This window comes from Pinus tabuliformis, chromosome 6 (genome assembly GCF_031772625.1).
Source record: "Pinus tabuliformis cultivar Carrire ecotype Pingquan chromosome 6, CPIR1, whole genome shotgun sequence".
Taxonomy (NCBI): domain Eukaryota; kingdom Viridiplantae; phylum Streptophyta; class Pinopsida; order Pinales; family Pinaceae; genus Pinus; species Pinus tabuliformis.
The window spans coordinates 873,701,657-873,718,949 of record NC_142292.1 but is presented as its reverse complement, the minus strand read 5'-3'; positions in this window follow the sequence as shown (position 1 = coordinate 873,718,949).

Below are 17,293 nucleotides of genomic sequence, written 5' to 3'. Positions count from 1 at the left end.
CATTGTTGAATTTAATATTATCTAGTTAGTTGATTGGACCTCTTGTGAACTTACACAATTCCATTTATCAACCTCTTTAAAAACATGTATATGTCCTTATCATATCTCATGAAGTTGAACCTCATATCGAGCTACATCATATCAACATCTTCAACCACTCTTGGTTATAAAAAAATTCAACAATCACATAAAACATCATGCCATACTCATTTCATTTTCAAGTGTTTTGATTTCACCAAAGCGAATTAGGTGGTTAGCTTTATACGTGTTCAACAACAACCAACCTAACAATGTGATTATGGGTTGCATGAAATTGTGTTGACATTGTTCCCTTTAAGATGGATTTGAAGGACTTCCTAGTTTGGTATATCAAATATTTTCCATAGAAGAAAGGAATTTACTAAGATTAAAGGCCAAAAATAGGGATATATTTATCCATAATTGCTTTGAATAATTACTAAAACATTTTTAAATCAATTGAAAAGAGATTTACTAGTCTTTGGGGCTAAAATTTTCAAAAGGTAATTCGTAGTCCCTTAGACGTGGGACAGAGAAATGTGAACTAGGTAAGGGAAGAGGAAGAAGGAATTATATATTTGAAACTATAAATGAAAGTCATACAAAAATATTTGTTGATTTGAGAAACAAAGTAACTATTAACTATAAGGTATTTGAGACTTTGTCAAATTGGTTTTCTCTACATGTAGGAATAAAGGAGTTGAGATTCATATTTCATCAGATATTAAAAATTTTAGAGCCACAATTTTTGTGGTGGAAAATGATGGAATTTGGCGCGAAGGTATTGGTCATGATACATATTTTTTCATAAACTTGACATATTTTTGGTAAACTTGGTGGGTGAGGGAGCCATCACCAAGATGGAAGATAAGAATATCATGAAAAAATATAATTATCCTCCTAAATTTCCATAATAATTTAAAGGTAGGAAATGATATCAATATGGTTTAAGAAAAAGGTTAAGGAAGGATAGTCATAAAACAAAATGAAAATAGGTTTTATATTTGAGTCGATAACTTCAAAAGAACAACTCCCACTATTTTATAAATTCCATAGTCAAACTAGCTACAACATGTCTTTGGGGACATTAACCTACATATTTGGGGAAAAATTTGTTCACGAAACCATTCGAGCTATGATCTGTTGAACTTTGGTAAAAAGGAGAGATGTCTTTGGTAAGCATGGTGGGTGAGGAAGTCATCACCAAGATGAGATATAAGAAAATAGGAAAGAAAATATAAGTATCCTTCTAAATTTCCATAATAAATTGAATATGGAAAGGATATTAAGATGGTTAAACAAAAAGGTTTAGGATGTTTATAAAGCTGAATGAAGCTAAATTTTAGATTTGAATCTATAACTTTGAAAGGCAAATTAACACTATTACACCAAGTACAACTATTTTATAAATGCCACAAACAAGCTAGTTAGAACATGTTTGTAGAGACTTCAACATACACAGTTGAGGACACAATTGTTCACCAAACCACTCAATCTAAGATCATATGACATAACAAAATAAGTATGACATGGCGGTGTGATTTGATCCACTTATGTGTGAATATGTCATGAAATAATTTAATATGGTTTCTCTAAGTGCAACCACATGTTCTCCCACTACCTCAAGGTGGCTCCATGACTCTAGGGAATCCCTCATGGGAATTGTACCTTACCCAATGGTATAACACTCCTTTCTTTTAACTATTGAATAAAAATCCATTGTGATTCTCTAACACCATTTCATATGGTCTCTCTAGTTTAAACAACACATTCGACAACTACCTCAAGGTGTGCCCATGGCTCCAAGGAAGCCCTAATGTGCTTCATAAATTTATGATCCAGATGGATTTATGGTGCTTCTCTATCTATCTATCTATCTATCTACCTATATATGTGTGTGTGTGTGTGTGTGCATGTGTGAAGCTTTAAAATACTAAGAAGGGAGGGTGAATTTGTATTGTTTCATGGACCACCAAATTAAACTTCTTATCCTTTCACATACATATAGTGAATCATCACTAGTTGAGCAACAAAATATATAAAAATCACATACATAATCATAAACATGAACAAGTAACTATGAGAAGCAACACATGAACATATAAGAAGCCATAAACAAATGAGACACCGTATGTAAGGTGGAAACTCTTCCAGGAGAAAAAATATCATTTTCTTGTATTCTCCTACTTCTTCTTTATTATATAAAATATTACTTACATTTTCATATCACTAGCCACCACCCGTGTGAAATCCAAAACTTTTGATCATCCAAGAAACTCTGGCTCCTCTCCACTACCTCTATGAAATCCAAAACTTTCTTATCTTTGTAGACCACCACTCACTGGAAGGCACACTACCACAATTATGCAAACCACCTCCTACTAAGGATGACGACCTTCAACAGCTTTCTATCTACTGCTAGTTCGAAGCCACCATTCCTATGTTCAAAAACCACTACCTAAAGAATTTCACTACATCGAAAATTATCAAGCCACCACTTGCTAGCAACCCGCTACTCACCCAATGAAGGCCCCGTCCTTCAAGCTCTTGTAGACCTCATTTCACAATTTTCATACGCGAGGCACCTGTAACAAACTCATATAACCATGAGGCTAGTTTCATCCCATTTTCATACTAGACCCACTGAAGACTCTAAGCTAAAACACTAAATACAATATCCTCTATAATAAAACTCTAATCAATAAAATATCTGCTTATAAGCTCTGGTCAAAACCTCTCATCTCAACACACAATTAACCTCTCCAACATACACTTAGACTCTTCTCTCACACTCAAAAAATAAAACTACTAGATTAGCATAACACTCTTATTCTCTGCACTGAAAATAATACATCAGCTCACTGTAGCAAATATCAATCTCTAATGATGTTACTGTGCATTACAACAAAGTTGTCGAACATCTCATGAAAAAAACTCATCAGTAATATACAACCATGCTCTCAGATTCCATACCAAACAATTACACTTAGATTACATGTACACTAGGCCCACACACAATGAACAACAAAATAAGACTAATCCATAGGTTCAAAAATCCTTGCAATACAAATATGTCAGCTTTGTAGCCCAATTTTAGTAGAGAAACATAAGCAATATAACTTTGTTCAACCATCGACTATCTCTATGATGTGCACTAGTTCTTAGATCCAATACAATCAGCCTCTTTATCACTTCCACCATCACCCTCTACTTTAAATGCACTTCTCCATTTGAAACTCACCAAAAATTTAACATTTTATGTGAACTTAATCATTGACCTCATCCCTCTTCAATGATTTCTGCTAATAATTATTAGTGTACTCTTTACATTCATAAACTGCATAATGCACACTAGCTCCAGATCACTCTCTATAGGAATAAAGCATATATTTCCTTCAAGCTTTCCATTAATGTATTTAATTTTATGAACAATGTTCATTTTCACATCGACTGACATCTGCATCGAACCACACAAGACATATTTAACTTTATTTCTTGATCATTTTCGCTACATTTCATTCCTCTTCTCCAAAATGTGCATTTCCCATCATACATATCTTTGTACAGGTGCCATACACATTATCAAATAAATCTTACTCAATCTAACCTTGCCCACGATTGACACATGATATGTTTTACTATTGAGAAGTCAACCAATGGATTGATTTAACGAGATAACTCCACTAATTCAAGCTAGTACCAACTATTAATCTATGAACAAATTACATTCACTAACACAAAAAATAAGATATGACTGCACTCACATTGAAATGGAGGACTAAATCAACAATCAATCAATGGACCGTAAGACGATATCAATGATCACTACATTTCTCAGAAATTCACATTGCTCAATGATTACTTGATGACTAGATAAATTTCCACTAACGCTCAACCAACAATTAATGCATTCCACAAACAACAGACCAAATCCATCCATTTACAATAATCAGTTGAAAAATTATAAACAATCAAGGTGTTCACACCCACATGGGAGAACCAAATCATATGTATTAATTGTAGACAAGTCAATTGAACCTTCTGGATAGATCCATGGGCAATTCTATAGTTTAAACTTGTGGATTTCTTTTTTGGTAACTATAGGAAATTGTCTTTGGTAATAATTTTCCATACTATAGCCATATGCACAACCATACAACCAGCAAATCATAGCACTTAGTGAGTGTTGCTCTATCAGCATTAGGAATCTGCACCGCTACTCTAAAGTATGAAAAATAAAAAATTCTCTACCCAAGACTTATTCCAATCTACATGCTTACTTCCTCATGCACTTCCAATACCTCTACAAACTTTGCAAACCTTTTATCACCAACACAAATTTCAACATCTTGCAAAATCCATTTATTTATTGACATCAATGCCAAAATTTATGCATCAATATTTCCAAATTATATGAGTATCAAATTTTAGTAGCATACACAAAAATTCTAGTAATTGAAGTCTTGTAACACAAACATATACATTCTCGTAACTGAAATTGTGTAGCAATAGAAACACTCTCCAAGATGTTGACACCATTTCCAAGCTAGCCAACTCCTTAGTTGACATCATTTCAAACATCAAAATACCAACAATCTCCCACTTTGGAATTGATTGAAGCCTTCATCCACTCCATGAAACTGATCTTCATCCTTGCTAACTGGTTGATCTCTTCTTCACTTGTGGCTATGTCCTTCTCCACTTTTGACATCAATGGAAAAGGGTGGTCAAGTCAGCTAAACCACCATGCTCACACACCAAATACACCATACTAATACAAATCGGCAAGTATGATACCAATGGATTTTCTCTTGAAACTAGATCAACTACCAACACTCTATGCAAGAAATGTATAGGGAATGAAGAAAAATGCTACCACATGCCAACTAGGTGATTGAGGAGGATAAAAAAGGCTCAAATTTTGAAGTCCTAAAATCTATGAAAATCCACTACGAAGGAGTAGATGTCATTGAGATAATTCCAATGGCATGAATGGCACATCAATTTGAGTTTGTATTTCAAATTTATGCTCAATTAAATTTTTTTGTCAATAGACAAAAAAGCAGCATTTATAGTGGCACCCTAACGAGGTGTCATGTGTCACACACTAAACACTCCATGTGACATTACATGGAATATGATGTGGTAGGACTAGGGGTGGCTAGGCACACATCTTGGCCAACAGAAAGGTGCCACATGGCACCTAGTTGGCAAATACATAGTCCTAACCAACCCATAACTAGGAAAATGTTGTTGAAAAATTAGTGATGCAATTAAATACGGTCGTTCGATGGTTTAACTAAATAATGGTAGTCATTAATATATATATATATATATATATATATATATATATATATATATATATATATATATATATATATATATATATATATATATATATATACAAACCATAACCAATCACCCAAGTGGGACGCCATGATGTTTGACCTTGAGCCATCCATAACAGAATATAACCACTTGTCAATGAACAACTGATGGTACTTTAAAAATTCATTTGATCTGAAACTATTTAAACTACACCATGAAATCTAGATGGGGAGGGGAGGTTGGGCCACGGAGGGCCAAGTTAAACTTTGTGCAATGCAACATTTCTTGGTGAGCATGCTTTCCAATGTAGATTTCTAGGTATATTGTAGGGAATATTTTTTAACAATATTCCTTGAATATTCTGACTATTATGGCACCTTGAAGATTCCTTAAGGGGGAACCTTAAAGATTCCTTAAGGGGGAACCTTGAAGATTTCCTAAGGGGGACAGAGGTCAAAGTTACATAATGAGGTCAATTTTATGCTCATTTTCACAAAATTTCACAAGGAATCCACCAATGCAGTTGGAATTGGGATATGAGTAGTAAATTTCCAGTGACTCAAGAAGTGAGGTATTACCATCTATTTTTCAATATAATTACCATTATTTTTCTTGTATGATATAGAGGCCTCTCCACATTGAATATGGGACTAGAGATGTAGCTCAAACATTGAGAGTTAACTCTGTTAACAAATCATCATGACTTGTATATGTTGTCTTGATTTTATTTCCTCCTCATCAATGTTGCATTTATGATATTTTCATGCTCTTTAAGTAAATTTTTTTAACATCATCAAATGAAATATCACGAATCATGTTGGATGAGAGTGATATTCTTTGATGTGAATTATTAGCGTTGATGCTTAGTGTTGCAAAAATATAAGAAGGTAAATGAAAACTCATGTATTTTATCCCTGACATTAGATGTGGAAAATGAATAAATAAAATCAAGGATAATAACACTAGCACTGAAAATGAGTAGGCTTTCTATAAGGCCTTGTACCAGATGGCAGATCAGGTGCAAAATTTGTTTGCATATTATTAACGAAGAATGGAAAAAGAGGGAAAGAAAGAGGGAGCTCCAATAGATGATAATGTGTCAGTACACTGAGGAGGTGGAGGAGAACGTCCTAAATATCCATCTTCAGGTTCAACATATTTCTCTTCCCCCCATTCTCATTATCCAAATAATCATCAAAAAAATCTTCTAAAATTCCATTTCTAAAGTTAGATGTGAAATTTGATTTTCTCGTGTTTAATTGGGAAGCTAATATAGAGAAACTAGACAATTGGATTAGATAGATCAAAGTGTATTTCTATATATAGTAAATTGAAGAGGATGACATAAAGATTCAATTGGAATCTCTTCAGCTCAGAGGAACAACTATTGTATGCTGGGAGAGGAAACCTCAACAAAGTAGTTAACATAATTGTAAACTCCTTTATTCATGTTCTAACTTTGTTTCTGCATTAAGGGGGGAATTGTACTCATTGGGTTACAAGAAACAAGCCATGATGGAATGGTGAAACTTGAGATAGAGAAAAGGTGAGAATGTTTACATTTTTATAGAAGAGTTTAAGAAACAATAATTTCCATTGACTATTCCCTTAGAGTCACCATAAAATTTGATTAAACATATTGGTTCTTTACACAACTATATTAATCATTCATTGTTGTTTTCTAATCCCACTAATCTAGATGAAGCTAGTTTGAAAGCACTTCATCATGAAAATAGGTAAAATTTTGACAAGAAGATCATGCAAAGAATTCGCCATGCAAAGGAAAGGGAAAGGGATAGAATACAATGACATCAAACAAAGAAGAATGGAATCTCTCTTGCCCTATTTGGAAGAAGGAAGGGCATGATGAGGAGAATTGTTGGAAGCTACATATAGAATTTAAGCCTAAGAAGTTTGGTGGGATGGGGAAGCAGAAGAAAGTTGTTATAGCTAAAAACATCTTGGATCTAATTCCAGCGAGCAGATTCAAAACATATCCATTTGGGTACAAGGTTAAGGTTCCTTCATGCTAGTTCTTGTTTTGAAACTAAAGCTCACGATGACGAAAAAAGGTGTGATTTTTTCATATAACAATTGTATTGAAGCATACAAAAATAGATACATTGTTTTATGTGGGTTATCAAGTTAATTTGATCTTATAATCAATTTTTTGGAAGTTGGGTTTGAAAATGAGACCTCATCCAAAACCCTGTCCTCTTGGTTGGGTGTGCGACAATTCAAAAGTTGATGTCACCAAGCAATATAGGGTTAGGTTTATCATTCCCTTAAATTTGATAGGTGAGGCTAACTTAGATGTTGTCCCACTTGAAATTTGTGACATAGTCATGGGATTCCCATACTTGTATGAAAATAAAGAAGTCTCTTTCAGGCATGAGAACAAGTAACATCTCACCAAATATTGGGTGGAATATATTATGAGAGCTCATCACATGAAAGCCAATTAAGCCCTTATTAGTACAAAATAGATGAAGAGACAAATCAACTCGAGCAAGACTCTGTATGCTCATGGTTGTGAGGACGAAAAATGTTGAATCATATGATGCTTTAAAAGGTCAGAATCCTTATCACAAGAAAGAAATGTTTGATATTGTCTCTAACTATGATGATATTTTTGAAGAACCAAGTGCATTTCCTCTCATATGGTAAATTTAGCATGAGATCCGTCTTGATCAAGATGTCCCTCTTCCAAATTCTGGTATGTATAATATGTTATGTATGGAAATGGAGGAAACCATGAACTAGGTGCAAGACTTTTTGCACCAACAATTCATCTAACCTAGCTCGTCCTCATGGGATTAACCAATTGTGTTAGTGTCGAAGAATGATGACACATGGAGAATGTAAGTGGATTATTTGGCTCTCAACAAGATCATGATTAAAATAAGATGTCCTATCCCTTGTATATATGATTTTCTTTATCAATTAAATAATGTTTCTTATTTTGCTAAGTTGAATTTGCATAGGTGATTCCATTATATCAAGGTTGTAGAAAATGATGTGTGGAAAACTAATTTCAAAACAAATCAAGGCCCTTTTGAGTGGTTGGTAATTGCATTTGAGGTCTGTAATTCCCCAATTACATCCATTGTGGGTAATGAATGGTGTATTTTGACTATTCATGGATAATTTTATGCCTACATATTTACATGACACTCTTGTCTTTAGAAAAACATAGGATGATCATGTGAAACATGTCAAGTAAGTGTTAGATACTTTGCAAAAGGAGAAATTGTATATAAATTTGTCCAAATGTGAATTTGGAAAAACGTGTTTGGTGTATTTGGTTTATTTTGTTGCAGGAGGTGAACTGGAGATTGATTCTTCTAAGGTTGATGTAATTGTAAAATGGTATAAACCAACAAATACAATATAAGTAATAAGCTTCTTGGGAGAATTTAAGTAGTAGAGAATATTCATAGATAAATTCTTAGTCATTGCATCTCCTTTTCATGCACTAAATAATGTAATGTAAATAATCTGGTGTGGACAAAAGCAGCATATTTCTTTAAACACCTTAAAGGAAAAGAACAATGTAATGTCAGTACTAGCCTTACTGGATGTTTAGCATCCATTCGAGTTTGAGAGAAATGTTAGTGGATATTCCATGGGTGTAATATTGATCGAGCATCATAAGATTCTTTGTTACCATTCAGAAAATTTCTCCAAAATTGTTGTAAACTATTTCACTTATGACAAAAAGTTGTACGCCTTGGTTCAAAGTGTCAAGAAATCAAATCACTACTTGATAGGGAGGAAAATTATCATATATATAGATCATAAGTGGTTATAGTATCTCCAATCAGAGACGAAGCTTGAACAAGCTTGTCACTTTTGGTGGATGTGATTCCTTCCACACTTTCATTTGATGAGCATTTAGAAGAAGGTTACAAGTAACAAAGAGGAATATATGCTTTCTAGACCTTTTGTTTCTACATCTATTGTTTCAAATAATGCTACTTTGTCTCATGATATCTATGTTGAGAAATATGCTATTGATGAAGATTTTAAATATGTTTATTAGAGGCTAATGCATGGATCATAGGTGGAGAACTATAATTTGCATGGAAAGTAGCTCTATGATATTGGAAAGTTATGTATTCCTACAAGTGAAAGAGTTCTAATAATTTGAAAGGCTCACACCTCTCTCGTATATAATCACTTTAGGGTAGCTCATTTGCATTGGTTTTGTTATTGACCTTGGATGAAAGAAATTGTAAGAATATATGTAAAGGGGTGTGTGATGTAGTCTATTTGTAAGCCCACTAATAGAAAATTGAAGATGAACACACCACTCTTTGTTTATTCTCATCCTTGGGAGAGTATATGCATGGATTTTGCAAGGGGGTTTCCTTTGTAAACAAGGTTCATGACTACTTGCATGTAGTAGTGGATAGGCTTAGCAAGATTTGTGTCTTGATTGCATGTAAAATTTAGATTACTGCTAAGCATATTTCTCAACTTTTATTTCAGAATGGCTGGGTCCATTTAGGACTACCTGCATCTGTTGTCTCATTTTTAAATTATTGATTCCATGGAGAGGTTTGAAAAAACTTATGGAATGTTATGGATACCAAGATAAAGAGGAGTACGGATTTCCATCCAGAGATTGATAGATTGATAAAGGTCGTAAACCAAATATTAGTTAATTTTTTCCTAAGGTATTGCAACAAGCATCCTATGTTATGGGATGAACATATAAATTATGATCAAAGTTCACCATTTGAGACATGATTTGGGTACTTGCCAAAATTATCAATAGAATTGGTGTTTTTGAAAGAAGAGAATTCCAATGAACAAAGTGATCAAGAAAGAGCTTGCATGTTCATTCATATGATAAAATTGATACATCAAGAAGTGCAGGAACATTTGGAAAAGATCGAATCATATTATAAACCTTGAAACGAGAAGCAAAAAGTTGATGATCAGTTCTAGGTTTGAGACAGAGTGTGGCTTCATAACAACAAGGAAATATCAAAGAGAGAAGGAAAGATGTTGAAACTAATCATTTTTAGGAAAAATATTTATTTTCTTGATCTTCCATCTTATATGTAGATTTATTTGATAGTCAATGTAGAGAAATTGAAACTTTGTGAAGCTCCCATGATCATAGATAAAGAAGGGAGTGGTCTAGTTCCATACATGGATGATTTTTCTCGAGAGTACTTGGACAAGTTTCCTAAGGACATAATCCTAGACAATAAAAGGACTTCATGATGGGGAGATGTGGAGTACCTTTGAGTGTGTTTCGAAACAATGTGTCCCAACAAGGCACATTGGAATAAAAAGGAGAAAGTTAGGGGGAAATTCCCTCACCTTATTTTTTATTAATAAGGAAAAAGATCCTCAATGGGGAGGATTGATCTAGGAGGATAAAAAAGGATAAAAATTGGAAATCATCAAATCTTACTAAAAAGAGGACGAAGCCATAAATCTCATTGAGATAACTCCAATGGTGCCAACAACATCTCAATCCGAGTTTGTATGAGAAAGGTATGCACATTTGAATTTTTATTCTAAACGGACAAAAATTTGGCACTAATATCATGACATGGCACATCTAAGAGGAACCACATGGAAATTTTAGGAGGCACTACGTGTTGTCGACTGGATGCTTCATGTGGCATGTGTGGTGTCATAGTAGGCATATGATGTGGAAAAACCATGGGTGATTAGACACACATGTTGGCCAATGGGAAGGCATCATGTGGCCCAATCAAATGGTACCATGTGGAGCCCATCTAGAAATCATATAGCGTGATCCAACAAAAACATAGAAAATGGCATGGAAAAATTAGTGATGGAGCCAACTATATCAATTCGACAATTTAACTAACTGGAGACAATGGTTATTAAATTGGTGACCATATATATATATATATATATATATCTGTGTGTGTGTGCGTGCGTGTGTGTGTTTTTCATATGAATCATATTTTAATACAAAATATAACCAATAACCCAAGTGGAAGCCCACGGGGATTGACCCCAACCCACCCATGACATAATACTACCACTTTCCAGTGAACCACTAGTGGGAGATTGTAAAGACCACTAGCTACAGCTAGTTAATCAATGTCATGCCATGTGGAGAAGGTGGGGATGTTGGGCCATAGAGGCTTGAGTGGAACACCACGTAAGGGAACTATGTGAGATATGCATGTTTTTCAAGCTCTATTCTTAGGTCTATTCTAGGGTATATTATGTAGGAATATTCATGTAATATTCTAACTTTTTGGAATATTCAATATTCGTTAAGTGGTCCAGAGGTGAAAGTCACATATCCCAGTCAAGTTTATACTCATTTTTGATGAAATTTCATAAGGAATCCACAGTTGTGGTCAGACTTCGGATCTGAGATGCCAAATTTAAGTTCACTCTTAGAAGTGAGGTATTAACATGTATTTTTCTAATTACTTACCATTATTTTGGTAATATAATATAGAGGTATCTCAACTTTGAATTTGGACACAGAGACATAACTCACATACTGTGAGTGAGCTTCGTTAACAAATCTTGGTTCCTTTTCTATGTTGCCTTCGTTTGTTCACTTCTTCATTTTTTTGAATTTATCTTATTCTAATTCTCTTTAATGAATTATGTTTAACATCATCAAAGGAAAGATCCATGATTAATAGGTCAACTCTATGCCACACTCTTTGAACATCCTGCCCCTGAGCATGTAATGGTGTTGTAACAACTTCTTTGTGATATTGTGAAAACACTCTTTTGTTTCCTTTTCCTCCTTACCACTTACAAGAGTTTTTCCCTCTTGAACTAAAACTCCACAACAAATCATTTACAAAAGATGAAATTAAGCTACAAGGCTTCATAAGAATGATACATGGTTATAAAAGCACATTCAATATACCATAAATGTTTTAATCATGGTAACTATTGACCTTCTCCCTTGAATGGAAAAGACTCATAACATTGTCTAATACATATCCAATTATGGAATAAATAGGGTATATGTTTCAATAGTTAACTCAATATTGCATACATTTATAGTACATGTGATATCCTTACATGCATTCGAAGATACAAATGACTCAATACTTAATGCATGTCTATATAATGCTTATATCAATAAGATACAATATTGAACTAATCAAATTTGCAAGCCCATACATGGATAAGATAGCTCTCATGAATCTCACATCAATGCATGCCTAACACTAGTATCACATAAGAAATAGACGAGATAAACACAATAGTCAATATTGCACACTAGGATGCAAAAATGATTGAATCAAAACTTTGTCTATACAAGCTATTTACACATGGCCCTCTCCAAAGAATAGGCTACTCAACTAGGATTCATACAATAATATTGTCAGAGATAATCAAGTACATGCATGTGAGTGACCCATATGCTTTTTTCACTCTCATGTAAAATATGTGGAGCTATTATAAAAGATATGACAAAGAAAAATAAAAACAATATAAAGCCTTGAAATCATAGTACCATGCAAAACTCCCCTTCAGCTCATCATACCTCCAATAGGGAAGTTGATCTTATGAAATTGGTTATGCATGAGGATTCTTGTACACTTCATGGTGCCAATGCTACTAATCTCCATCAATTAATCATCCTGGCATTTTCTCCCACTAAGGCTATGCACCTCTCATACACTTCTAAAGTATTTTATGAAGAAATATGTCAAGTAAAAATGGATTGCATTGGGGGTTGATCTCTCCTACTTGATATTTTAAGAGAAATAAATTGTCCTTTATCTCTCACTTCTACTCAACCTTCCCTTCAACATGTACACATTGTCCAAGGTCCTGATTTGTCTCGTAAATAATCTATTTAACTTTTATTCCCTGACACACAACCCTTTGGATTTTAATATCACTTCCTTTCCTCAATCAATCATTTAGCTTGCACTCAAGAAACATATGGGAATGTTTACAACAACTTTGTATTTAGCCCCTACTAATGAAAAAAAATCATGGATTCCTCCATAATCCAAATATAAATGAGTGTGCTTCGTGAGATCTAAATACACTGTATTGCACAGTGAATCCCATAGTTGATGTTTCACTAGACATATATGATTATTCAATTGGAAGTTTTCCAATACATCTGATCCCACAAATACATATATCTAGAAACTACACCTAATATGTATGAAAGATATGGACAAGAGTGAGTGATATAAGGAATATTACCCATAATATTTCTATTCAAGGTGTAGTCAACCAATAGTGTATCCTTTCCATCCTCAAGTTTTACCTATAATATGAAAGGTGTATTTACTAGGTTGTAGTCAATCATATCAAATTGATCCAAGAGATCTCTTCCATACTTGGATTGCGAAAATTTTATCTCTAAATTATTTTTGTTGATTTTCTAGTCTAGTATAATAGATCAATATTTGTCATTGAAAACATGTCATGAAAGTTAATTTTTAATGTAACAATGGTTGAGGATAAACTACCTCTGATTAGTGCATTATCTGCATAGAGAACTATGATTAATATAAATTAATATGTTATTAGAATATAAAAATGTGGATCATATTTACAGGAAATGAATTATTAAGAGAGTAAACAAGAATCCACTTCAACATACCATTTTGTAGCTGCTTGCTTGAGGCCATAGATATATTTCTTGAGCTAGCATACTAGAGATATAATATTTACATATTCTTATGATATATCCATGTAAATTAACTCTTTTATATCATCATGAAGAAATGAATTCTGCACATCCATGTGGTAAGACTTACATCTTTGTGTTGTTATAACTGAAAGGGCTAACTAAATAGAGTTCATTTTGGCGAGCAGAGAATTGTTTTCATAAAAGTTAATACCATAAAGTAGCTAAACTATTTTGGCAATAAATCATGCTTTGTATTAAGTCAAAAGTCCATTTTAATATTTCTTTGTCACATATTCCTACTTGCATCAACGGGCTCATGATTTCAAAGAATAAAATCCATGTCCTAAGTTACATTCTCATTTAACGAGTTATACTCGTTATCCATAAATACTTTCCAAAAATGGGTTCCTACATGTTAGGTCCCTATAATACTAGTGATTCCCCCATTACTATAGTCATTTTATCCCTTATTGTTATTTTTGTGCCCCTATTGTGCCCATATCGTTACCATTGTGCCCTATAGAATCCCACTATTGTTATTTTTGTGCCCTTATATTATTATTGTTAGGTCGGTTCAGGTTATACTGTGACCCCTTAGACTCCTATATATAGAAAGGATGTTTTGTCATTTGTATCATCATAGAATTTTTAATTTGTATAATCTAAAGGATATTTCCCCCTCGAAGAGGCTGATTTCTAAGTCATTGATCTATCTTTTCTATATTTTTGTGAGCTGGTTTCATAACATTTGGTATCAGAGCTTGGATTCTAGGGTTTCGCTGCTCCAAACAGGTCATCGTGGAATTTTCTCTATAATCTTTTTTTGGTGATGTTTCAGAAGATAAAAAAAAAAAACAATTTGAGCTGAAATCTTTCTGAACCTCGCGTCCTAATGTCAGATCCTTTTTTTCTACATTTTCGGAGATAGGATCAAAGGAATTTAGGGTTTTTGCAGCATCCCGAATTATATCTCAAACAGGTGACCTGGGGAAAGTCATCATAACTTGTTTTCTGAGCACCATATTTCCATTTTGTAAGAAGTTACAGAAACAGAACAACCTATACTTTTTTGTTTATCGATTTCAGGTCCTAAGGTAAAAAAAGTGACACGTTGTAGTTTGTACAAACTCGCTCTACTGAACCAATCTATAATCAAGTCATTGTGGGAGATTTGTCATAAATATTTATTGGATAATCCAATCTTGATCAGACTTATAGGGTTAGAAAGAGGAGTTAGAGAGTTACTGCTAGAAGTAATTTTAGAGCTTGGAGATCCGAAATTACAGAGATACAATATATTCAATATCGAGCTAATACAAAGTGAAAAAATGTGTGCAGTTTTTTTAATTTTTTCCATAAGTTTGGGTTGAAAAATTAGATTGAAGGAATTCAAAGGGCATAGTGAAGCATTATTATCATTAATTGATGCCCAGAAGAAAGAAAATGAAAAGACCTAGTAAGCAACCTAAAATCTCTAGCATGACTCGTGAAGAAGAGGAAGAAATGCAACATGATATATCAAAATTACGAGACCAAGTGCAACAAAATTCACTCTCACAAAAAGTAATAGAAGCTAAGATGGATGGTTTAAAGAAATTCATATAATCTAATATGTATGCCATGGAAGCTAAGATGGATGGTTTAAAGAAAGGCATAGAAGATAAGATGAATGACTTGGAAGCTAATATGGATGGCATCGGAGCTAAGATAGATGGCGTGGAAGCTAAGATGGATGACTTAAAGAAAGGTGTGGAAGCTAAGATGGAAGATTTGAAGACATATCTGACAAAGTTTCTACAAGAAATGTTTACTAATGGTGAAAGGCTAGTAAAGGAAACTCATGATGAGAACAAAATAGATGTTAATCATGATTTCATAGACTCTAACATTGGATTGAAGACCCACCATGTTCCATAGATCAATATGAGGAAGTTAGATGGAAAGGATCCCGTAACATGGATACTAGAGATGGAGCAATTTTTCGATCTCCATAATGTGCAAAACACACAAAATATATGCATCACAAATTTATATTTGGAACAAAATCAGTTTGTATGGTATTGATGGCTTTGCTCTCATAAATAAATTGTCACTTGGGCTATTTTTACGAATGAAATGATAGCACATTATGAGGAATCAAAAAGAAACACCTTTTTTAGCCAATTGATAAATCTCAAACAAAAGGAGTCAATGATGAAGGACGTTAAGGACTTCCAAAAATTGAATATAAAGGTAAAAGATATTCTAGAGGAGCATAGGATTTATGTGTTCATAGTGACTTTAAAGGATAACATCCAACATGAGGTTCAACTTTGGGAACCTGATTCATTGGAGAAGGCATTCAGGTTGGAAAGAAAAATGGAAAGAAAAATTATGGCAACAAGGAAGCCTACTGCTCACAATCATAAAGATGGAAGTTTGTTGCCCCTAGCCATCCACAAGCTCCAAGGTTGACACCACAATAATTGGAATAAAAAGTAGCAAAAGGGCTTTGTTATAGTTGTGATAGTAAGTACACTAAAGTTCATAAGTGTGCTGAGAAGAAATTATTTTACATAGATTGTTAAGAGGAGGAAGAAAAGCAACAAGAAACATCAAAAGAAGAGGATATGCACTAGGAATAAACCCTAGAAAAAGAGGAAATGAATCTGACCATATCTTGTAATGCATTGGCTGGAATTACCACTCCTCAAAGTATCAAGATAGAAGGGCATATCAAGAAGGAAAAGGTAGTAGTGTTGATTGATTCGGGCAGTACCCATAATTTTATTCATTGTAAGATAGCCATGGAATTGAATTTCTTTTTGTATCCAGCACCAGAGTGTCAAGTGATGGTTGCAAGTGGAGGAACCATAAATTTCTCAGGAAAGTTCCATACTATCAAGCTATCGATGGGAGAATATGTATTGAGTATCCCAATGCTTTCCATTCCAATGGGTGGTGCTGAGGTTGTACTAGGAGTCCAATGGCTACAATATTTGGGTACAATAGCTTTTAATTTTCAAGAACTTTTCATGAAATTTTCTTCAGAAGGAAAGGAAGTTGAATTAAGGGGTATCACAGGGAAATCGACAAAGATAGTCAGCTCTAATGGAATGGCAAATATTCTAAAGAAAGAACAATGAGGAATAATTTCACAATTATGTTCACTAGAGGTTCCCAAATCGAAATCATCTATTTCTTAAAATCTTCAAAATGTCTTGGACAATAATTCCAAGGTATTTGAGACTCCCAAGGGTCTCCGACCTATTCGTGATCATGATCATGATATTGATTTGATTTCAGGAGGTGTTCCTCCAAACATCAGACCTTACAGATATC